This window comes from Accipiter gentilis, chromosome 10 (assembly GCF_929443795.1).
Source record: "Accipiter gentilis chromosome 10, bAccGen1.1, whole genome shotgun sequence".
Taxonomy (NCBI): Eukaryota; Metazoa; Chordata; class Aves; order Accipitriformes; family Accipitridae; genus Astur; species Astur gentilis.
The window spans coordinates 10,163,891-10,188,893 of NC_064889.1; the positions used below are offsets into that span (position 1 = coordinate 10,163,891).

Here is a 25,003-nt window from a genome sequence, read left to right on the forward strand (position 1 = left end):
ATATAAACGAACTGCACAAGCTACTTCTAAACTTAGTACTAGATCACATCTACCTTAGTTGAATGCAGGGACTGTATAAGGAGGGACTGTATCTAACTGGTGCAGTGCAAAGAGAAAAGGACCATATTTTGATCTGCTGTATTCCATTATGGTCCCACAACTGCATACCCAACATTGCATTGTTACGTGCAATGAAATTCATGCCCATTGCCAGCGCAAGGTGTACATGGTGCCCATGTAGAGAAGTAACTGCTGGAGGACCACACATCCAACACTGCAAGTGGGGTCACTCAAGCCTCCCTTTGAAAGCAGTAATTCCAGCCTCCACACCAGAAGCCATGTAGGTCTGTGCCTTCCATAAATGCAACGTGGGTTGTGTTTTTTTTTTTTCCTTTGACCAAGTTGTGTTTAAATACGGTAGTCATATGGTTTTGGGTGCATAATGAAAAATGAAGTCCAGCCAGGAACAGTGACCCACAGAGAAGGGTCTATGGGGACAGAAGGGTCTTCTGGGGACAGAAGGAAGCATGCCATCACAGTAATGCATTTTAGGAGTGAGTATTTCGACCTTTCCAAATCAATTACTTTCATTTCTGCTCTGTGAAAAATATCATTCTCTGTTCTGATTTCAGATGGCAGCCTAGGGATGACAAGTTAGAATTTCCTGCAGGATTAAAATTCCAAGTAACACTTCTCTTCCATAGCTGTTAGTGGAAGCAAACAGCCATACTTAGGTTAGCGTGGATTACACGTATTATTTTATCAATGTCTCCTGAAACGTAGTATAGCAAAGTGGACGACTCTTGGATTTGCTGCCTTAGAGATGAGGATTTCAGTTTCAGTTCTGCCCAAATATTAAACAACCTTATTCAGATGCTCAGCCACTAAAACAGAGTATTAATAGCCACCCTTTCAAGGCCAGGAAGAAAACTGTATTTAATAAAGACTATCAGCAGAAAGAACTATTAACAGCAGTTAAAGCAAAAGATACTGTTCACTTACTTACAGCTTGGTTCATACTCCCTCTGGCTGAAAAATGTTGTGTGTGAGGATGTCTCAATGTCTCAAATGTAAAACATCTTGTTAGTCCTATGAAAGTATGTGACAGATCAGCCAAATGCTTGAGCTGTGTGACAACTAGCAGGTTTTGTTGGTTTATTTGGGGGGGATTTTTTTTCAAAAGGAAAATCTGCTTCAATGGCTGTAAGTCAACAAGACGACATTTTGGCAGATCCTCAGGTCTCAAATTGCCAAAGTTTGAGTAAAGACAACGACATAATATATATCCCATTTTCTTAACCTGCTATGTATGAATTCATATAGTCATAATTTTACAGGATTTACCCCCAGAGGAAATATGGCATGACCTAGTAACCTTGTGTACTGAGTAGAAATTAAAGCCTTAATTTTTGCTAATGATAAAAATACTAAAAAACTCCAAATTTCTCATGTAAGATTCTATACTATTACCACTGCAATATATATTAAAAAGCTCTCTTTTTCTCTATTGAAGTAATTAGTTTCCAGATTCTCCCAAATCATAAACAAAAGGGAATCAAATACAAAAAGCACATTAAAAGTATACTAAAACAGAAGTCAACCTGTATCTGAAATAGAGTTCCAAGAAACTAATTCATGTCATCTGTCTCGACTAGTCCCAGGTCCTGTATACTGTGGTACTAGTTAAGTCACTGGAGGAAGATGGAGAGTTACATTTGTTTATTAAGTTATGTTGGTACAAGCTTTATGCAGACACGAATACCTGCATAAGTGTACTTGTAGCACTATCCTGTTTTATCTCCTACACAGGTTTGTATACACCTGTACAAGCTCTTTTTTGCCACTAACACAGAATCCAATCTACTGGGGTTATCTACTTGCACTTCAAGTATCCTGACACCATTGCAGTACAGTTAACATTTATAAACTTCAAATACAAAAAGGAAGCAAACAACAAAACCTTATAAATACTTATCTCAGAGTTAATTATATATACCTGATATAACCACACTCAAATTTTCTTCATTTTTATGACAAACTTGCAAAGAGGAAGGTTAAAAAAAAAAAAATCCCCAGGAAGAAATTTTATTTTATATACTCTCTTCTAGTTTATCAAAATCTAAATGTTCATATCTGTGGAAGTATTGACAGAAACAACAGCTGAGTGACACACGGATACTTGCGGATTCTAAAACCAGTTTGTGATTTCAAATACAATATCTGGTTTGTATCCAAACGTCTGATATCATTACACTCACTCCACAAGAGATTCTATGTTGTTTCACTACATTTTCCTCCAATTGTCAGTGTTAGAAACTTTGTATTTTGTTCCAAAGGAAATTATCTTAATACATCCCAATGATACCATTATTGTTTAAATAGAAGAGAGTATTCTGTTCATATTTTTAGAGGCTCAGGCAAAAATCTCAAGTTTGTTAAAATAAAGAGTCTCTTAGAAAGCCTTTCTCAAAGAAATGGAAACAGGGCAACCTTTGTTAAAAAGTTTTGCCAGTGCTTCAAGAACACGAAATTATTTATAATATTATCTTAAATAAATAAATAAAAGGTTTCCCTACTCCAAAATTACTCCTTGGCTTTAGGTGCGACACATCACTGGACCTTCTTGTCAATATTCCCACCCCCCCCAAAAATATAATCTTCTCTACAGAAATTACAGTTGCAGCAAAACAACAGATGCAACTAGCATAACCTTGATTATGTAAGTATACCTTATTCCTAAAAAAAATTAAGGATGAGCTATATGACTACAACTGCATACAAGGTCTCACGCATATGAAGACATACAGAAAAGGGTTATTCTTTACGGAGATGCAAGCATTTAAGTATAAAAAATACATGTAACATAGACTTTAGGAGTCCTATTTACCCAGCCAACTTAAGGCCACAGCTTCATGCGTATTCAAGCTGATTATGGCTCCCATTTTTCTATTGTTAAACTTTGCCTTAATTACATTGTATTCTTTAAACACTTGGCTTCACACCCATCTAGTTTCTTTCAACTAACTCAACCATGCATTTTAAAATTTAAATATGCAGTCAGAACTGCAGGCCCTGTGCCCAGCCACCAGAAGACAACAAGATGATATCATCACACCCAGTCTGAGAGACATAAGCTGAGCAGAGAAGAGAAAGGCTAGATAACTCCACAGAGGAAGGGTGCTTCATAGTGTGCTGGACTGCTCCATCACAAAATGCATCACTTAAAAGGTCTTAGGAAGCCTATGCAGCCAAAGCTGGCCTGGTGTGGACCCTGCTTGTACAGTGAGCACAGGTTTAACCAGCTCCCACAAGCTGCCACTCTTCTCACCTTCACAATGGAATAGTGTAATTACTGGGGGGAAATGAGAGAGGTAGGGCTGCTTCTTTCTGAGGCTTGAAGTGTTTGTGGAATTATAATGTAACATTACATGCCGACTGATCTTGTAAATAAAGGCTGCTACTGCTGAACATTTGCTCCCTGCATATAACAGCTAATGGTGTGCAAATGACTGTATGAAGGCATACTCCAACCCATTACCAGTTTCAACAAGGCCTAACAAAATATTCTGAGCTTGATTCACATCACTGAAAACATTCTCCCATCTCTATATAAAAGCTCAAATTTTACCCACCACTTCTGCATTATGCTTTATGTTGAAATAGATCATAAATCATTACCCACTTTTGAGTGTTTTTATGTACATTAAATACATCTTCCATTCTAATAAACTTCAACAGCTCTTAGAGGTATCTTTCCACAGAATTTAAAATAGGGTTGAAACATTCCTAATGGCTGGTAATTACTTACAAGGCTTCTGCAAGTGTCTGTGAAAGTTTATGTATACACAAACACACAGAAATACATAGGCACATATGCATATGAATGTGTAAGCATGGGCAGCCTAGCCAATAAGTCTCCTTTTCATAGTGTATTTATACAGTTTCCACATCGACATTGTAGCTACATTAAAATGGTGTGTGTAATGTACATATAGCTAAAGAATTGTGAACTTCTGCAAATGCCTGGAGTCAAACTCTGTCATTGCTTAGACTGCTGAGGGTCACCCAGCTATCTGAATGGTAATGACTCGTAGCACACCTGGGGACCCTCACAGAAAGGGTCTGTTGTGGCAGTAATTGAGGCATCTTCCAGTCTTAGCAATCTCCCTGATTGTGCTTTCCAAGAGACATTTCTCCAATCACCTTTACTCTTCATTGCTCTCTGTCTGTACCAAAATCAAGTAGAATGTGAAAAGGTTATTATAGAATATTCATTTTAAATCTCAAACTGTCAATCTGGTTAATGCATCTCAGAAATACAAAAGATGGATCAGTTTAATTCAAAACAGAGTTCATTTGGCTAAAAATTTGAGGTATTCATGGAAGAAACTATATTATATACCTAAAATGTTTGGCTATGGATTTTGTCATCCACTCTATTTCACATAAACCAGAAGGTTATAAGCCTACTTTTGGACACACTCCTTCAAGGAGGCTGCCAGGTCTGTTGTCAGAGATGGTACAAGGTCTCAGCAAATACACCGAGCTCTAATCCCAAACAGTGATGACTCCATGACTACCACTCCACTAAATCTTTAGCACATACATTCCTAATGTGTTAATTTCTCATGTTTAAACATTAAATATTCATACTTGGCTATACTAAAAAATATTACCATTTAGAGTTAACTCCACTCAGAGAGTCAAGGCCAAAGCAGTTTCTGAAACATGTTAATGTTTCCAGATAAACGTGGCTGGAATAAACACTCCATGAACACGTACGTACCTTCCCTCACACAATAACCTGGTAATGTAGCATTCTCCATTGGGAGGATTCTCCATTCTTTTGCCAAGTAAGCACAGAAATGACAAAACCAACCTTTTTGGGGTTTTGCACATCCAACCAACACTGCATTCAAGATATATTAAAAAAACCTGTCAACTGCCAAACCTAAGGTGAGGATGCATCAAGTCAGTACCATCTTCCTCAGTATGCAGTTTGCTGAGACCTGGCAACAAAACTGGAGAAATTCTAACATCTTCACTTCATCCTGGCCATTCAAGACACAGTTGTTAATCTCTATATTGCAAAGATGTAGTTCTTTGTAAAGCCTGGCTCTGAATTGTATCACTGAACTCATCAGGTAGAAGATAACCTCCTCCTACCGCTAAAAAGGAGAAGTGGGACAGACAGAAGAAACACAAATTTAGTGAGCCTGCTTTATCTGAACACATGGGCAGAAGGTAGCTCCATCATTTCTGCCGCTGTTCAGAATTGCACAGAGAGGGTGCAGAAGTGGGAAAAATGGTCCATTATTTCAGCATTCATTCCCATTTCTCAGAAATCTATTAGCATCAGTGATCTTGACCAGATTCTTGCCAGTTCCCCTCTATAAACACAGGTAGACACTGCCACAGGCTGAACATTGTTTTGCATAATCAGGCTCACATGCTCGGTATTAATACATGCATTTTCAGGTTATGAACATAGTAAAAAGGCCAAATAATGACATCATCATCACTATGACTTCAAAAAGCAGAAATGGTAAAACAGCAGGATGCAGAATGAAACTGTGCTGGTGTACTTTTGTTTAATTTCTGACATCAGAATTATTTGGCCTCAAAATACTTAAGTAGCTATTTTTAAATAATAACCTGCCCACTATGATCCAGGCTGAATAAATTCCTTGCACATATGTTCATCTCGCATTGCTCCATGACAAATGATTTTAAAAATTCAAGTTTGAGGTCATGCCATCTTACCTACACATTTCAGATGACATTGCAAAGCCTAGACAAACCAGTTTCACCAATACTCCCAGAAAGATCAACTTCCTATTAGATAAGGTAAACCAGAAGAAAAGAAGGAACTGTCACCAATTCTTCTGTTCAGCTTTCTCATCCTTTTATTGAGGTAAAATTCCTTACACAGGATATACCACAGACTATTTTTGCAGTGAATTAAATTCCACATCCCCCATATATACCCTGTCAGGGGAACCTAAGTACATTCTCAGACATTTTACTAGTGACAGTGAGATCTAATAATGCAATTAACAGATATTAAAATAAGCTGGTTTGCTTGGAAGCAATTCAGGCAGCCTAAGCAGCCATCCCATTTATTAGATTGAAAAGCAAAACACAGTCAGATGCTGAGAATAAAAACAGTTGTGTGATACACCCATGGAGAAGACAGGCTCTTTGGAATATCACCACAAATTCTGTAATCAAAGAGGTTAGCAATGATAAGCCCTCCCTTTTCATTAGTGTCACAAGATTACAGACATTTGCTAAAATAATCCTTCCTAGTGTGTATTTGCACTGAAGTGGGATTTAGAAACAGTATGTTAGCTGCAATTCAAGCTGTATGTAAACCAGCTAGGAATTCTTTTCCAATGTTTAATACATTTCAAAAATACCTCTAAATTGTAAATATATTCCTGTAAAAATATCAGTCCCTTTATAAGATACTTCATTTGAAGCACTGCATTTTTTTTGTTTAGCTTGTATCAATTTTTTAAAATATATCTGAATATTAAAACTGAAAAAATATTCTAATAACAATTATCTTCCCCTATGTGAAAGACCATCTTAATATCCTACAAGAATTTTTAATAAAAATTAGAAACATTACTTTCTAATTTTACGAGTTTCCTGTTTAAAAAGTATAGCTATGTCTCAAAAAGAATATCATACAATAAAAAGGAGCATAATCGCCTTTCACAACATGACAAACTTCATCTTTGTAAAACATGGTGCTTACTACACTACTAAAGGTGCATTCCTATACTGTATGAAAAGTTTTTATTTCCATTTATAATCTTTTCCTAAAAGATGCAAGTTCAAACTAACACTCTAATTGTTAAAAAAAAAAAAAAAGCAGCTTATAGCAACTTAGTATCCTTCTTGGTATACAGCAGTAACCACATCTGGCTTACAACACACTGTGAGCATAAGTGAATTTATTCTGGGTCTAACATGAGAAAAAAAGTGAGACAATTCAATGACAATGACATTTCTAGAAAATGTAATTGCTAGTCAAACAAATTCTTACAAAGCACCTTTAAAAAGTTAGCAGTGGTTTGGTTTTGCCATTTTAATTATATTTCTATAAAAATTTTGAAGTTCTGTTAAAACCAGCTCTTAAGCGATCCTTAACTATGAGACATGTGACAGTTAGTTGTCAGAATAAGCGTCAGGAGCTGAATCTATCAAATTCATACATGTATACCACAAATCATTATATCCTAGGGTGTTTCTGATTCATCTACAGGATTCAATTTCTGTAAGCGTGTGCAAGTTTAACATATTGTAGATGTTCAGATAAATAAAACTACTTTTAAGGATAGGTTTCCACTATTTCTACTTTGATAATTATTCAAACTACATTGCAGTAATTTTTTTTAAATACTGACACGCTAAAGGGAAAACAGGAGAAACATAAAAGCCATAACAACTATTCTTCTGTCAACCGCACATGCTAATTCAGACTCGCCACAAAAGTTTTATCTCAGCACTGATCTCCCCATAAAGTTTTCATCATATGAGAAGGATATAAATTTTATCAGATGCAAAGTTAACTGGGAAGAAGAATAAATGGCTGAACTGCCATTATAAGCTTTTCCCATGGAAAAAGCACACACACAATGCGGACACACCCTTTCGCAAAAACACGCTAATTTGTGGAATAAAAGGGAGATGAAGAAGTCGGAGCGCCCTCAGCTCAGGAATGCCAGGAATCCCCGGAGGAATGCGTGCGGTCAGGCGGCCGCGGCGCCCCCGACGCACCGCGATCTCGGCGACCCGCGGGGGGCTTCCCGCCGGCCCGCGGAGGGGGGGCGGAAGGGGAAGGGGGTGAGCCGGACCCTCAGCGGACAACGGCCCCGCCCGGCCAGGGCAGCGCGAGTTCACTTGAAAGCGAAGGCCGGCAGCAGCACCTCCGGCTGAGGCACTGCAACCGCCGCTTCGGGGCAGCCGAGGCCGGTACGCGCGCTCGGGGAAAACAGCCCCCACTCTTCACAATCGCGAGAGAAAACTAAGCGATATTCAGGCCTTATCGGAGTCTGTTCCCCCAGCAACTCCCTCGCCCCTCCGCGGCCCGGTGGCAGCGCTCCCCCCTCCGCCCGCCCCGCGGGCGGCAGAGCCGCCGCTCGCCAGCGCAGCCCCGAGGAGCGCTCGGGGGGAAGGGCCCGGCACGGCCGGCGCTCCGCCAGCCTCCCTGCGCGTTACCAGTCGGTCACGCACGGACAGCCGCGTTGTTCTCTCCTCACGCCCGGGAGGACTCGGCGTCCTTGGCCTTTGGAGAGGAGCGTGTTTAACGGAGCGAGACGGAGGAGGAAAGCCAGCGACGCAGGGCGCCTCAGAGCGGGGGGCCACCGCCACAGCCCTCCCGCCGTGGGCGGCAGCCCCCGCGGCACCCCACGGCGACGTCCCCTGGGCCCACCGCGCTCCGGCCAGGTCGCGCCACAGCCCTGTGCCGGCCCGGCGCCGACCATCTCGGCAGGGAGAAGCGGGCGACGCGGTACCCCCCGCACCGGCTCCCAGACTTCCCGTCGCGACCGGCGGCAACCGCCGCCGCTCTCCTCACCCGTCCCGAGCCGACTCGCCCTCTGAGGGGGAATCGTCGTCAACTTCGCGCCGCTCTCGCCGCCAGCCGCGCTCGCCGCCGGAGCTGAGCGCGGACTGCCCGCCCCCTCCAGCGGGGAGGGGGTGCCGGGGCCGCGCCCGGGGCCTGCCGGGGAGGAGCCAGGCGGGGGGGGCGCTCCCTCAGGTGAGCGAGGGCCTTCCTCGCGCGCGCGCGCGGCCGCGGCGGTTTCCCGCCCGTCCCCGCCCCGCCCGCGGCCGTTCGGCTACCTGGAGGCGCGCGGGGGCCTCGTCAGGCTGCACACCCCACACCCCCCCCCGACAGACACTTATGACCCACAAATAGAGGGGAAAACCACCCAACTCCTCCTTTGTTCAGGCTGCGGCAAACGCTGCCGAAAGGGGGTGGCTAGAGCAATCGCCTGAAGAAGAAACCCAGCCCCGGGCCCAGGTACTGTCAGCTCGAGGCCGCTTGACAGTCGGGTTTGTTTTCCCTCGCGAGCGCGGCCCGTCGGCGTGCGGAGGCGGCTGGCGAGGCTCCCGCCGCGGCGGGGAAGAGCTGAGGCAGCAGAAGGACGGGGCAGGGCAGGCGCGGTTTTGAACGTGTGGTGGAGGTAAGAGGGAAGGAGAGAGGAGCCGGGCCGCGGCGCGCAGTCTGGAGCAAACAGGGCAGCCTGCCCGTAGTGCTCGGAGAACAACGTCACGAGCACCTCTGGGCACACCTAGGCTGTCTGCAGCGTTTTGGATGATTTTCTTCCGCTAGACTGGAAATACCACAACAAGGTGTTTGCAGATTTCCAGAATGTTCTACATTTATAGTGAGAACTGAAGTGCTGCCGCACTGCAGCATGTCTCTCTTCCATGACGTGCGTGCGAAGGAAAGCTAGGTGCTAAGGACTTGTGGTTTACCAGTGTCATACAAAAAAAATACAGTGACTATAAGCATCTCACAACAATTGGGCCTCAGTTAATTTCTTCCACCGTCAGAAATTTGTTCTCCAGATTTGAACCACCTAAACCGAGCAGCATTGCTGGAAAAAGGTTATAGTGAATATACAGGGAGCAAAACACAACAAAATGTGATAGATCCATGTCTAGAACAGAGAAATGCAGGGCAGTGAACACAAGAAAGAAAAATTCAGTATATAAGCCATGAAAGCCACTTACAGAGTTGTTCTACAGGCAGAGTACGGATAGGCACACATCCTCTTTCCAAATCCAGTAGTGCTGGAGATCACTGCTCAAATTTCTGTCAGAGCTGCTCTGCTACCTGTTACATGCCTCTCAAAACAAGCCCACTTAGCAAACACTATTCTATAGTATTGCATATAATCATGTGGATTTTCTGTAGAGAATACCCTGTCTTAATTAGGCTGTATAAACAGAAGAGGTTCAACCAGAAAAGTAACTGTTCCCAATAAAACATTAATATTGACACTTCTGGGGCACTGTATCCAGTTTTAGGTTCTGTGCTGGGGAAAAAAAAGTTAGAGTTCACATGAATCTACGATACATCAGAAAACTAAGTGCATCCTGAGAATTTTAAAAATCATGTATTTCAGTAGTATTCCTAGTCAGTACCATAAGGATCTACTGACAGCTGCAAGAAAGAGTCAAATGCAAAGGAGACAGAGAAGCAGCAACTGACAGCAACAGCTTGTGATAAAATACTATACTGATGGCTGATCTGTAGAAAGCACTGTAAACTGTGGGAATTGGACAAATAAACAGTTCAAAAGAGGCAGCTAGCGAGGTGTTTGCAGACATCTAACAATGTTTTCCTTTGCTGAGAGGATGTAAGTATTAGATGTGACAGGAGCTATAAAGACTTTTGTTGTGGAAAAATGCACTTCTACATAATGTACTAAATTCATTCTCCTTCAAAATGGTTGTTGAAAGGAAAGTCATAGATGTATGGATTCTTTTGCCTTTGGTATTAAATTGACTTGTTAGAAAAATGCTCATGAGACAGAACAGCCCAAACTTGAGTTGCCATCTTGATCTACATATTTTGCCATTTAACATTTGCTTTTCGTATACATTTTTTCACATAACCAGAGGCCATGACTAGTCTTGGAGCTGTTTAAGTAAAAGATTTACATAGTTTGCTTAGTTCCTTTCAGTGTAGTTTTCAGAAAGCACAGGAAGTTTACCTCCCACCCCCTCTAACTGGTAAAACCGAGAAACAATTTTTTTTCTCAGAGTTACATGAGCTATGTGTCAAAAAGTTTTCAGTTGAACTCACAGACACATGTACATGTGGCTGTATTTTATTACAATTAATGTGTGAAGAAATATGCTGACAGTTTGTTCAGCCTTGTATTGTAGTTTTGTAATATTGAACTTAATAGAAAACCAAATACTTCATTAAAGAGGTGTATACACCTATAATTTTCAGGTTATTGTTAGAGGTTAATTAAAACAGGTGTTAATCAATGATGTTATACAATAATACCTTTCCATTGCATTTAGAAGCAAACCAGAAAAAAACATAAAAGATTAATTTCTTGCTAAAACAACCAGACTATGATGACTACTAGTTATTATTATATAGTCTATAATTAATTTTTTCATGATGCATTACCTATCAGGTAACAGGTCAGGACACAATTCAATTGCTATCTGGCATGCTCAGTATTAAAATGCTTAGAAAACTGTTCTCTTGTTCTGTATTGTGTTTCAGAAAAAATGTTTCATACGATAATTAGGCCAAGGCATTTTTCTTTCTTTTTTTTTTAATTTCATTTTATTTTTTCTATTAAAGGGAAGGGGAAAAAAGAGAGAAAAAGGTGGGACCAGTACAACTGCTAATACTTTTATATTGGCTGTGAGCATCCCAGACTGAAAAGGAGAGCTTTGACTGGATTTTGATTCAAAGCTCTATCCTATACTTTATAAGCCTTTGAGGAAACTTTAATGAGAACCTTTAAATTTTCATTAAAACTGTAGTTTAAATCAAACAGTTTCCTACAGATCTTTGGCATATCCTGAACATGAGTTTTAGAAGTACTTGGTATAATAATGCTACAAACATTAATACTTTGTTCACTAAGAGCCATAGTCCAGCTGGAATACTGCAAAAGTACAAGGTTGTCCAGTGAGGTAAGAACTTTTCGGAGGAATGTATACAAACACAGCAATAAGCTAAAATTGCACTGAAGACAGAGTTGGGTCATACACAGAGTATCATCTCTGTGCAGGCTACCATTTACTTTCCCACCCCTCATCCACTTTTCTCTTCCTCTACTTTAATTGAAGGCTTTAGTCCTTGTTTACAAAACTGGCTCGACACTATGATTAATGTCTCTCTGTCCAGGCAATGTATTATCAGGCAGTTGTGAAATACAATACAAAATGGAGTATGCAGCTAAAGCAAAACCAAACAGTAATACCCTAGCAGCTTGTGCTGCAGATTAATTGCAGCTGCTAGCTATTGCAGCACACCTCCAGTACTGAATAGCACTCCCTAGATTCAGCTCTCCTTTTGCATTGAGTCAGGCTGTATCAAAAGCTTGGTTTATTAGTGCTATGCTTGACTCCTAGCAAGATGCATCTCTTATCTCTTTCTACGCACTGAACTGAATTTTGACACCTTATTATAGTCCCCTGATTTCCTTGCAGGAAAGGATCTGATCTAATAATCACAGTGGAAGGGAAAAAAAAAAGTCTTTCTCACAGTATATAATTACATTGAAACACTGCTTCTAATTAATTTTTTACAATATATATTGCAAATTTTCTCAAATTATTATAAAAGACTGGATGTCTGTAGCTTAAGAAATAAAATTATCCCTGTTATTACTGTATTCAGTAAGGTATTGAATAGATATTTTTATCTATTTCTTAGTTCAAGAAACATAATCTTCAAAATTCAGGTCTTTCTAGTCTCCACTATTATTTTCATTGACTTGTATTCTCAAAACATTTTATCTTAAACAGAATGTTTACGGAGTTGATTCTAAAATTATATCTGTAAAATTGGATCTCAACCATTTTAACAAACTTATCAGAGCACTTTTGAGTTACATATGGGCATGAGAAAGTACTCTTTTGTAAAAATCAGGCCAGTTTGGCTCTCCTGGAACACCAAGGAACAGTTCTATTTTAAATAGTAAATTTACAGTAGTGTAAATTTATTTTCAGAGGAGGATTTGAGTTATTTGAAGAAATATAATTTTACACCCTTACCAGATGGTTTTTGATGCATGACGTCTGTGTTTTCCTCAAAAGACTACTAACCAGAAAGGGAGGCCCTTCATCTTCCACCTTTCTTATTTTTTCTCCCCTCTTTTTACAGTGGCATTTCTTTCTTTCCTTCCTTCTTTCTTTCTTTCTTTCCTTTTTCCTCTCTCCTTTTTATATTTCTTTTTGGGGATAGCCCCTGTCTTTTACATTTGTCATCTTTTGTTCTCCCATTTCTCTATTCTTCCATATACAGCTGTCAAACACACAGGGTACTGTTGATAAAACCCAGAGCACTAGGTTCCCTCTATCTCTAACTCAAGCACGCAATGTGGAGAGGTGTGTAACAATATTTTAAAAAGCCTGAATAATCTCAGCCATTAAGGTAGCTATTCAAGAACATATTTACATTGCAGGAGAATAAGATGTGGTAAATAAAATGTCAGATGAAATCGTAGAATGAAAGATTAGTATTTTCAGATGTCTTCAAGAGGGGAAAATACCTGGGTTTACTTTATGTTAGATAATCCATGGTAAGGGAAAAGCTAGGAGATGAAGATTTAAACTGTAGCTTTTCTTCTAAGGAGTTTAATTTCATTTTAGTTAGCTCAGGTTTACAAATGCTCTTCCTACTGAATATAAGACTGTACAATTATTAATCTTACTTATGTACATAGAAATCAAGAATGAGATAAAATATTCAAAGGTACAAGGTGAGATGAAGAGAAGATGTCATTGACTTTAAAAGCTCTTGAGGGGAAAATACAATACAAAGTTTGATCACACATAATATGGTAGTTTCAATATTCATTTAACAAATAATATATAGACTAGTAATTAAGTGAATAACTAGTACTGATATGAACTTTAGTTCAAGGTTTTGGACACTGTTCTATATCTAGCCACCACGAGACTTTCTGACCTCCCATTCTTCTCCTTGGACAACTTTTTGCTATAACCACATTTCTTGCTTCACCTTAATGACACAGCCTTGCTCCCACTAGCCTTATTCAAGTAATACTAGCAATGACAAAAGTTTTTCCAAGAAGAGCCTGCAGAAATCCTAGGTACTACAAAGTGCATCTACATTAAAGTTCCAGAAACCATTGTAACTGTTACCTGCTCTGCTGAGGTCTTTGTAGCTGCTCTTGGTCAAGTCCAGCCTGATAGGATTCGGCTGTGCCCACACTGTAGGAACAAACCATTATTTTGGGAATAGCATAGAGTGAGTACCTATTTTTCACAAATATATAAAGTTAGTAATTTGTGGCATTGTCAATGTATTTATTTGAAGAAAGCTTAAAGGATGCATTGTTTCAGTCATTGCAAACAAACACATTGATTAATTTATCACAGAAATAGTAATGTAGTAAATTAAATAGCTCCTATGTTCTTTATGCATGTAGCTCTTAAGAACTATTGCTCTTACCTATTTTATAACACCCTCAGTACTAGGACATTGTACTAGGCATTGTAGAGCTCCATGAAGATATAGATCCACACCAAAAAATGCTTTACAATCTAAGTGGACAAAATATTTAATCACAAAAAAAAAAAAAGAATACAGAATGTGCTATGCTGAAGCCAAAAACGCGTATCATGGCAAGATAATGCAGGGACTTTCTGAATAACTTAACAATTCTGTCTCTCATCCTGAAATAGCATGGATATGTGTAATGTTAAGCAAATTAAGCATTTTTGATGTATTTAAACTTTAACCTAACACATAAATATTTGCAAACTTAAGGCCTAAATTCTTAAGATTGGCATCCAAAGATTATGTCCTGGAGACAGAATATATTCTGTCTCTCTCAGAAATACTAATTTCACATCTTGTTTTATTTAAGTAGCTTTCTTTTGTTTACAATGTATATCAAAGATTATCTTGGTTTAGGGTATGCTGGCAATTTAATATGTATCTAGTGTACCAAGGAAGACAGCACATAAGAACAAAATTAGCATTTTCATTTTTTAAAATGTACTGTTGATTAAAAATATAGCAGGACAAAGTTTTATTTAGTTTAATGTATCTATTAATTAATCCTTTTAGTTACATGAGATGCAGACATTGCATCTTATATTCGGTTTTCTTCAAAATGTGTGTGTGTCTGATGAGAACTAAGGCCAATACCCAGTAAACAATTTAGGCTCCTAATTCCCACTGAAATAAAATTATTTCAATAGAGAGGTGAAATGTTAAATATATTCTTGGGTTTAGATCCAGGTAACTTTTGGAACAGAGATAAAATCCTCACTATCGCATGTAAAAATAAATTATTTTTTTCTTATAGGCATGCATGGATATCTTAATTATTTCTTTTTCTTTTTTTTTTCTGCTTTTGGACAAAGATAAGGAAACATTTCCAAGCCGATGGAAGTCTAAAGCAGCATCTGATCCAAAGCCTTTCTCCTAACTTAGTTTAGGTATGTTGGCCAGTATACTTTTATGATGTTGTGCAATAGCACCACCTGATGGCTACAATCATTTTAACCGTTCTGATCCTTTGACTACCATACATCTGAGTAGCTTGAAAATAAAGACAGGAAAAAAGGATTATCTTTAATATTCTTAAGATTGTTTTTATCTCTAGCCACTTTTCTTAATCAGGTGAGGTAATATAATTTGAACAGTTTTGTGAAACAATATTTTAGAAGAGATATAAACATTTCAGTAATGTCCCGTATAAGAAACTTTGAGGATTGACTTACAAAGATGTTGATCCTTCCACTTTAAAGGTAAAGCATCACTTCTGATTCACCTGCAGTATTTTAACTACTGATGCACTGAAGACTTAAGAAAATATCTGTATCTTTTCAAATCTAGGCAAGAGCTAGAAAGACAGGTTAAGAAAGATAGGTTTTAAAGGGTTGGAATTTCCAACTTTTATAGGTTTGTTTTGTCAGGACTGATGCAGAAAACTGCTTAAGCATGTGCTTAACTTAAAATGCCTTCCTCAATCCTGCTCATTTCAATATGACATAAACAGTTATTCAAAATTAAACATGGAAAAATATTTAGAGCTGAACATACCACTTGGAGACAGAAGCAGGGAAAAAGGAGGGAAAATGAATAAGTGATCTGGAAAGCCTTTGCTTTTTCTTTTTCAAGGGGTGTGTGTGTGGGGAAAAAAGGTAGCAAAGAGACATGCAACTTTTTTTTACTCATTTGGAAGGGTGGAAACCATAGCAGAATAAAGTCAACTCTCTCCCTACTGAAAAAAATATATCCAGTATATATTTAAAAAATAAATGAGCAACAGAAGACAGACTTTTAACCTATAAAAAAAAAGAGTTACACTGCAATAACAACAAATTGTACTACTATAGAACACAATGTCAGGAGCCAGTAGAAGGGTCTGCATGAAATTGAGAGGTTGCTGAAAAGTAGTGTATGAAGACCTCGGAGGCACACTACCCTGTCTCTCACTTTGAAGCTCCAGGAAGGAACTGTTGTTTGCTTTATGGGAACTGCTAACCAAAACTCAACATCAAGCAAGACATAAGTGTTTGCACAGTAGAATGTACGTGCATGTAATAAACATTTCATGAAGAATGAAAATTTTTTTTAATTTTTCAGTTCCACTTGTGAACTAAGTACTTGTTTTGCACAACTCTTACAAAAAAGTATTCTGAGAACTAAAATGAAGAGCAAACAAGCAAATGAAATGAACTCAAGAAAACTAGTTCATCCTGGCTTTTACAATGGTTTATTACTTGCTTTCTTTTGAAAATAACAAACACTGTCTTGTATAGGTTTCCATTTCAGATCCCACAACCATCCATTGTCTAAGAGAAGTTTGTAGCCTAATTATGAGTCAGCCCAGAATACTTAAGGTGTTTTAAATCCTCAAATATGGAGGCTTCAGTGATGAAATAGGTTCTGTCTTTGGCATGAGACTCATGCGAAGTCTGCTCATCTTTACTGGGGCTTATAGCACTCACAGAGATATGTTAATATAGATTTGACACTATACTGATGAACTAAACTGATACTCCAGTTTTCAGTTAATACTGTTTTCTTTAGGTAGAAGAGCTTTTCCTGGTTAGATAGTATTTTGTGACTGTAGAGGGTGCTCTTAAAATACTGGTGATGGTAGTAATAGATGGCAATCAGTTTCTCTTTCTGTAAAGCTTATCAATGTTAGGATGTTTATATTTAGCAAAGAAAGTTGCTGTACAGCTAGTGTGTTTTATTTTGGATGTGGGCAAGACTCACTATGCACATTTGTATCCAAATACATCCCTGGAAGCTTTTCTGGATTTAGTTTATTTTTGCAAGTATGTTTCTGCCAAACAGTGATAATATCTTCTGAGAAAACTATTGATGCTGTCTAAAACAAGTTGAAAGAAATACTAAATAGAGTGTATTTTTAGCTGCAAGGCTGTTCAGAGTTGGATAAGAGCTTATTGTTCCAAAGAAGTAATTTAAATATTCACAAAAATTCTTTAGTTACATGAAGTTGATGCTCCTACATTGTGCTATCTGGAATTCTGTTGGGAAGGATTTAAATTTCTCTTACTTTGGTTTGTCTGTAGTTTGGCTGATTGCTCTGCCATACTCCCAAGCTACCTGTTTTTTATACTTCTCTAACTGAATTAGTAGGGGGAAAAAAATCCTAGATACTAAATCAAACTTTGTCCTGCTATATTTTTCCCTCAACCACACAAAATATATGTATATTTTTAATATAAAATTATGTGTTCCCTTCAGTACAGACAAGAAGTGATTGAGTTAATTCTGTATGTTTGAGAAATGTTACCTCTTTCCAGAGAGGGTAAAGTCTAAAAGCCTCAGAAATATAAGAATTTTATTTTAATAATCAGAACTTTTAGGGCAGTGTGAGGAGAGTTAACATTTCTGAGGTCAGGACCTTTCCTGTGAGACCACAGCTAGGCTATAGGCTTCTTCCAGTACTGCTCTGTCAGTCCTGGATGTGATGAGGTGTGATCTTTGACTGACATGACTGCGTCTAAAAAAGCCTATACCATAACATACACTTATAACAGCAAAACTACACTTTCTCTTGAACAGGTTGTTATGCTGGGAGGAGATGAAATATATGCTGCAGAAGCACAGTTTTCCCAATCTAAAATTTTCCTAACAACAATTACTCTGCTTCTTATACAGGATTTGCGTATTTACCTTGAGAAGGTACTCTTAGACATGAACTCAGATAATAAGACTTTCACCAGTGGTCACTCATTTGAGATCTAGACATCATATAAGATTAACCCTCTTTCAGACCAGGTCTACAGAAGATATTTATTATATATTAGAGTGTAACAAAGGCTCTGACACTTCACAACACTTTTGTGAGAGCTCTACTGTAGGCCCAGTTTAGAGCATAGAAGTCCGTGCAGCACGCTTTGTCTGGGGAAGCCTTGTGAGCTTTTTTTGGTAACTTGAGCAGCAACTATTCCAGGGAGATTTTGCCAAGATCACTACATTAGGAAACCTTTTAAGTGTAGACCAAGCTTAACAGATGTTTGCTGGCTTCTAATGAGAACTTGGCCTGTTCCAATCTCCAGTTTCCACATCAAATTCATCACTCTATCAACTTTATGTCCCTTAACACGTTTGTACACTGTATCATACGAAGGGGACTTCATGTTACCTAGGACTGTGATTGCAGGCTTGCCATGTGAATAGTCAAATGAAATTCTGTCTTTGTGAGAGGTAGCAAAACTAACTATCCCCATGCATCAGGCAAGCCTCTTCTACAGAAGAGGTAATACTGTCTGAGGTCCGATGGTGGAAAATATTTCTGATGCGAGTCATGTGACAGGGGAACACAATGATAGGTCGAAGACAAGGAGTTTGTCTCATAGGGCTTTCCTTCGTCAGGATTTATTATTAAGTAGTAATTTGAACAAACAGAAACCTAACCCTCCCCTAACCTTGAGTACACTAACTATTAAGATAAAGTCATGCTTAATTCTCTTTCTATCACAGTATTTCTGGTGAGCAGTGTTCTCACTTCCATAGGAGGAACTGAAAGTGTCTCACCAAAACATCCCTTATACTGAGGTTCTTAAAATGGGAAATCTAGAAACGCAAATCTAATACCCTCCGTAAGAGTCAAGACTTGAACACAGAGATCTGCTGATCACTAATCATCTATTCCCTGAGCTATTAGATAAAACAGATAATACTTTTCCTCCCCTGTTTTGTAAGAAAAGGTTGGCATAAATTAATTCTAGGAGAGAGTTCTGAAATGTATTTTGGAGAATTTCATGTCTCTACAGGTCACATTAAAGGACCAGAATGTCAGAAAGAGATGGAACTCAAGACCCATCACCCTTTCTTCAGTCTTTAATAATGGCCAATCTGGGTGTAACCTATCAATTTTGGTCATTTCTGTGGTAGATCCTCTTTCCCCCAAGTGTGGAAATAGGCAGTGCACTTCAGTATGGGTTGGAGATTCCACTATGCAGCAAAGCATCACAGTACCAAAGCCTCTAACCTGTAGCCACTTACAAAAATTACCCAACACATTCTAAATTGATTCCGCCTTTACTGGTTCACTTTTTAAAGCACACTACAATTCTAGAAAATCTTAAAAGCACAGAAAAAAAATCTTGCATTGTACAGTGCTTGCATATTTCAAACAGTGAAAGCTGTAAATGATGCACATGTTGGAATGACAATAAGACAAATGGAAGCTTTCATTGGGAAAATGCAAACCAGAAGACAGATAGCTTGTTTTGCTTTAGGCAAAGCATGAATGCAAACATTTAAACTGGAGAAACTCCCCTTTCCTTCTGTGGCCCCTCAGAGCCATTACATTAATTACTTGGAACTATTTACTTACTTCCCTTCATTTAGGCCCCAGGTGCAGACACTCTGGATACTGAAAATTATTTTCATTCTTTTCACTAGAGTGAAAAAACAATGTATGGAAACACTCATCTTTTTCTTTCTGAAATCCAGGAATGTGAGGAGAGATGGCATCCTAATATATATTTTGTGCTTGCCTGTTTTTTGACACCCCATAACAAAACATGAGAGTGGTGGGGGGGCAGTGATGTTTCTTTTTCAGAGTACAATGAAATGATTTGTTTAGTTTTGTTGCAATAGCAGGGTCAGCTGGCAGTGTTTGCACTTATGTGTCTTCTAACACTTCACTGAAGAGATACCCCTAATCTTTGAAGAAAGACAAATATCTCATTTTGCAAATGTGGTGACCTGTGCTTATGCAGTGGCTCTGACAGCCGCCTTTTGTGATCGGAAAGTTAGCCTGTCTTTGAAACATGTCCTTAAATGATGACCAGCCAAATCCAGGCATGCACTTTTCCATATGTGAAGCTAGAGAATTAATTGAGGCATTAAATGTTTAGAAAATAAACAATCACATTAGAAAATTTAAAATAAAAAAAAATCATCACAGCGGAGGCTTAAAACCTAAATTTTTAAATTGGCAGCAAAGAGGATCATTCTCAATATCTATAATTCTTTTTGGCAAGATAACCATGTCCCAGAGCTCTTGCTTAGAGTTTCATTTCCAACTTCCTTCTGGGGGGAAAAATGAATTAAACCTTTTCTTGTGCTCTTACTGAGAGGTTCTTCTGCTCTTGATTATTTTGGGATAGAAACAACAGACTGTGGGACACTGGCTGTATAGATATCTTTAAATAATTATTAACACATTTGTTAATATGACATGTGCTATTTGCACAAAGTGTATTCAACTTCTTCCTTCCCAGTAAAGAATATCGGTCAATCCCAGGGTAGCCCAGGTCATCAAGGGGTGGCTACTGAGTCTGGCTCCCCCTGTCACAGCTGCCTGGCAGCAGGCCCACCCTCAGAAACAGCCAGCTGGCTCTGCTGTGCATTTCAGCTTCCTCCAAGTTTGCATGTGGACCTGTGAATAGCTGAGTTTATTTTGCCCGATTGGCTTATTTGTTGTCAATCCAGAGAGTTTTCCCATTGCTGTGACTGCTGATGATGCAGTCAGTTTGCACTTGGAGTTTTCAGCATGGTCTCTCTGCTCTGTCACTTCCGCTGGTCTGCACTGGCTCTTCAAAAAATAAGATCTGTTTCACAGATTTTGTTAGTTTTCAAATGAGTTCAACACTTCTCTGTTTTGATCCTATTGTTTGTCCAGATGCACAAGTTTCTTTTCTCAATCTGCTAGCTTCTGGCCCCTAGCAGACTCAGACTGTGAGAAAAATGAATCCTTCCTCTGCCTTCTCTTATATTCCAACTGCATACCTGTGAAACTATACAAGCTACTAGGGTGACTCTTTATTTAGAAGATGTTGTTAGAGCATAGACACCTATATTCATCATTAATGATAGATATTGAACTTTAGTCAGAAATACAACTCCCTTATAGAACTGTGACCAATAACAATGCAAACAAAACCAACCTGTTCTATGTTCATCTTCTTATGTTGAGAAGGGTATACAAACAAAACTTTGAATTCCAGGGTGTAAATCTGTGCATTCAAGGATTTCAGAGGCAATCTTAGGAGTAATTCACTGTTAAAAGTAGGAGAGTACCCCAAGAATAAAAAGATTATTTCCTAGAACATTTGTCTTTCTTTAAATTAAAAATGTGATGTATGCCCAAAGTATGCAGAAACTTTCTTTCTATTCCCAACTAATAATCAACTATTTTTCTGGAAAAAAAAGTTATTTGGCCTTGTGAATATAGTAAGAAGATATTGTAATTCATTTAACTATTTAGCCATATTTTCAATTTCATTAGATTAATTAATATCCTGTAGCATTTAGTTACATAGATGAGGGAAAGAGATATTTTGTAAAACCCTATTTTGTTATCTGATCTTTTTTATTGTATGCTGTCTTCTTATCCAATAGGACAGCACTAAAAATATTTGTAGTGATATTCATTGCTTTATGTAACCTCATGATTTTAGTTACTTACAGTCTCAGCTCGGTAGCACAAGTTTTCACAAATTTGTCACATGAAAGTCTCTCCAAATGGTTTTTAATCACTCTCAACTTCTGGACTTTTTCTGTGATTGCAGTATCCTTACTGAGCTGTGAATTTGAATGAGGAAAAATGGTCTATTCCCAGACTTCCATAACCAGGGGAAATTAAGACCTTGTTGTGAGTCAGCGGTAGCCTCTCTAAGCTGGGTTACTGGTAAGTGCAAGAGAGATCATTACTCCAGCTTCAACCACTCCTCTCACATTTAAACAATAGTATTCACAGGCATAGGAAGAGACATTCCGCTGTTTGAACAGCTATTTCTGTTCACTTCTGACAAAAGTGTGTCAAATCAAGTGCAGTCATGCCTACCGGCTAGGTGGTATAACAGCCAGTCACACAAGCCACGGCCATCATCATATCTTCACACTGCATTCTTCCTTGTAAAGGCACTAACAAATTTCATTCCAATGCTCTTCCAAACCACACTGGTTAACAGTCATCTCATTCAGTGTGAATTATTTTGTATTCAGCTGGACTCAAATTCATCTGCTTTAATAGGTTCTTCGTGACCTTCCCAAATCTTGTTGCAGCTTGTCAGGAGCTTCTTCCATGAGCGTAGTCCATGTCAGCAGTTAGCACACTAGAATTTGCATGCAGGTAAATTTATTATAAGCCTAGTCAGGATGGCATCTGAGCTGGTGTCCAACTTAGGTGGGCAGAATTACTCCGTTACTTGAAGATAATGATACTATTCCTGCATAAGAACTTTCTTGAAATGGGGCCTCTATCACCTGTAAGATTGAGCAGCTGCTGAGTTGAAAAAGATTTAAACAAATCCTCTGGTATGGAAATCTGTTTTGCATTCTCTACTCAATGTCTAATACTCAACTAATTCTACCTATACTGCATTCACACATTCTGATTCTAAGTCCTGTTAAATATGGTGTCTAAAAACTCAGTCAGGATCAGTATGGAAGTATATAAAGTAACTATATCTGGGAAAGAGAATTAATTTTAAATTGTAATGTTGTGCTTGAGAATTAGTGATTGGATTAAGCATGAAATCTGTGTGATTCATGATTATTCCTGCTATTTCTGATTTTTGCTTCAAATGGAATTGGGATTGATTGTGAAGAATGTTATTGAATTCTTCTGTTTGTTTAAAGAGGTAGTTGGAATTTTTGAGGGATGTAGAGTGTTATCACTGTCACAGTATTTGAGGGCAGGAAGCTGAAGAGACTGAGTGATGCTTTCCCATAAATCCAGTGTTCTTCAGGCACAAAGACTAGGGAAGGAAACAATTCCTTCTAATTAGGAAAGTAATTTTAAGCAGAAAAAGATGTAAAAGCTTAAGGACTGTTCTTGTCAGAGATGTTTCTGAGAAGAATTAGGGCAATAGAGGATTATTGTTTTGTTAAGCCTTTGATTGAGATCTCAGGCTTTCATCAGTTTTCTAGCAATGCAAGCAAGAGATCTAAGGCTCAAACCCATCTCCAGAAAAGAGATCTTGGAGAAAATAAAATAAAATTAAAAAAAAATAAACTAAATCAACCCAGACTAGGATTTAGCTTTTGGGTATTTATAACTCCCAGTTGAAAGCCAAGGGAAACCTCTTCTGTCATCACCCTGTTCCTTTTAAAAACAAAGGGGGGAAATTTTGCATTTGATTTCTCAAAAAAATGGTGTTAGTTATTTGAAAAATTCTGGACCATAGCATGAAAGATCCTTTAGAGGCAAACTCCAGAGCTATTGTTTAGAGGCTGCCCTAAGTATAATCAAGATTAAAGCCTTTAATGAAGGCAAAGCTTACTTATCAGATCAGATCCTAGCATAATGGTCTAGCATGTGATATTATTCTGTATAAGTTACATAACTTTTTGTTTTAGAACATACTTTACCTTCAGCAGCACAAACAACATTTTTAACCTGTTCAGATCCTTGAGAAATGCAAACAGATTTGAAGAAAAAAATCGTGTATTTGTTAACAGAAGAAAAACAAACATTTCTGTGGCTTGATTAAGATGAAAGCAAGACAGGAAACTAATAAAGAGGATCAGAGAACCTGGAATAAATGTTGACAGGCTTGTGCACTGGCGCTTTAAAATCACATACTACTAAGCATTAGCTTTCTGCTTAAGTATTTGCCCACAAGATTGCCTTTCTCTAGTAAAGGCTAGAGATTACCCACAACTCATTTGTGTTTGCAGGTTTTTTGCGAGTATGTGTGGGTACATCCTACCATTTATCAGCCACAAATGCACTGAGGTCACAAGTCCCCTGCCTCATGAAAAGATAGTGAGCCAATTGAAAAACAACTCTCTTCTCCCTTGGCGCATCTGAACATATGGTGGAGGAGTAGTATGCTTAATGTTGAAACAGTCAGATCTGGGAAGAAGCTAAGCAATAAGGCAAAAAGTGGGTAATAAAACTCTGGATATACAGAGTCATGTAGTTTTCCTGTTTTGACGAAAGAATATGTGGACTACAACTTCAAGCTTTTTAGGGTTTCTCACACACTGAGAAATAAAGATTAAAAGTTACAATATTACAAGCTTTAGTGGAAAAATAAAAACAGAAGCATGACCCTACTCCAATGTGGAAATGTCTTAGAGCTTCACAAAATCATCAGCTGAATATAGAGTGCTGGTGTACTCAGCATACAATGATGTAGGAGCATTGTATCATCAGGATGTTTGTTACTGTCAGAAGACATAATGACAGAAAAAAAGGTGGTTACTTGACTCCTTATATGTCTGATATAATGTGATCTAATACATCACATTAAAGAATTGTTTATAAGTTCCACAATACAGGCTTGTAACAATCGCCATTCCACAACTTACAGATACATTCTGAGTATGGGTGATGCTGGCTGATGTTATGCCATCTGTCTCATCTTTTGCATTGACATGAAAATACGGTGCCATTTCCTGCAGTTCAGACTGCTTTTTGCTAGGACAGATTTTTATTTTTTTTTTAAATATTTACACGTAAGAGTTCAACTTCTCACTAATCTGTTCATTCTTTTGCACAGGGAAGCTGCTACTGTATCTTGAGAAAACTATCATTCTGTATAGCCTTTTCCAGGCTAAGGAACTGCTATACTTTCATTCAGCTTTAAAACGAAAATAGTCGCTAAAACTTTTATACTTAAATGCAGACCTTAGGAATTTTTTTTCAAAATGATCCTCCAGAGAACACAGTGAAAACAATGTCTCTTGGGACAGCAACGGAGAAGCTTTCATCAGCACCGAGAATGGAAATATTCATTGCTTCCACAGCTCGCTATTTTGTGGCACCATATATTCAATCAAACTAAAATTACTTTTGGTCCCCCG

At 38.5% G+C, this 25,003-nt stretch overlaps 1 protein-coding gene and 1 long non-coding RNA gene across 5 annotated transcripts in view; one reads left to right on the forward strand and one right to left on the reverse strand.

Moving 5' to 3' along the window:
- Positions 1–8,704, reverse strand: part of CGNL1 (cingulin like 1) — a 71,174-nt gene extending 62,470 nt beyond the window's left edge. For 2 of the 3 annotated variants that reach the window (XM_049812658.1, XM_049812657.1), the window contains exon 1: positions 8,588–8,667. The gene's annotated coding sequence lies outside the window, so the exon portion shown is untranslated. Of the gene's footprint in view, positions 1–8,587 lie in introns of all 3 variants that reach the window. The other variant, XM_049812659.1, reaches the window with a different exon arrangement.
- Positions 8,705–8,929: 225 nt separating this feature from the next.
- The window catches only part of LOC126044132 (uncharacterized), a 36,574-nt gene continuing 20,500 nt past the window's right edge, over positions 8,930–25,003 (forward strand). The window contains exon 1 of one of the 2 annotated variants that reach the window (XR_007507585.1): positions 8,930–9,034. This is a non-coding gene — a long non-coding RNA (uncharacterized LOC126044132). Of the gene's footprint in view, positions 9,198–25,003 lie in introns of both variants that reach the window. The other variant, XR_007507584.1, reaches the window with a different exon arrangement.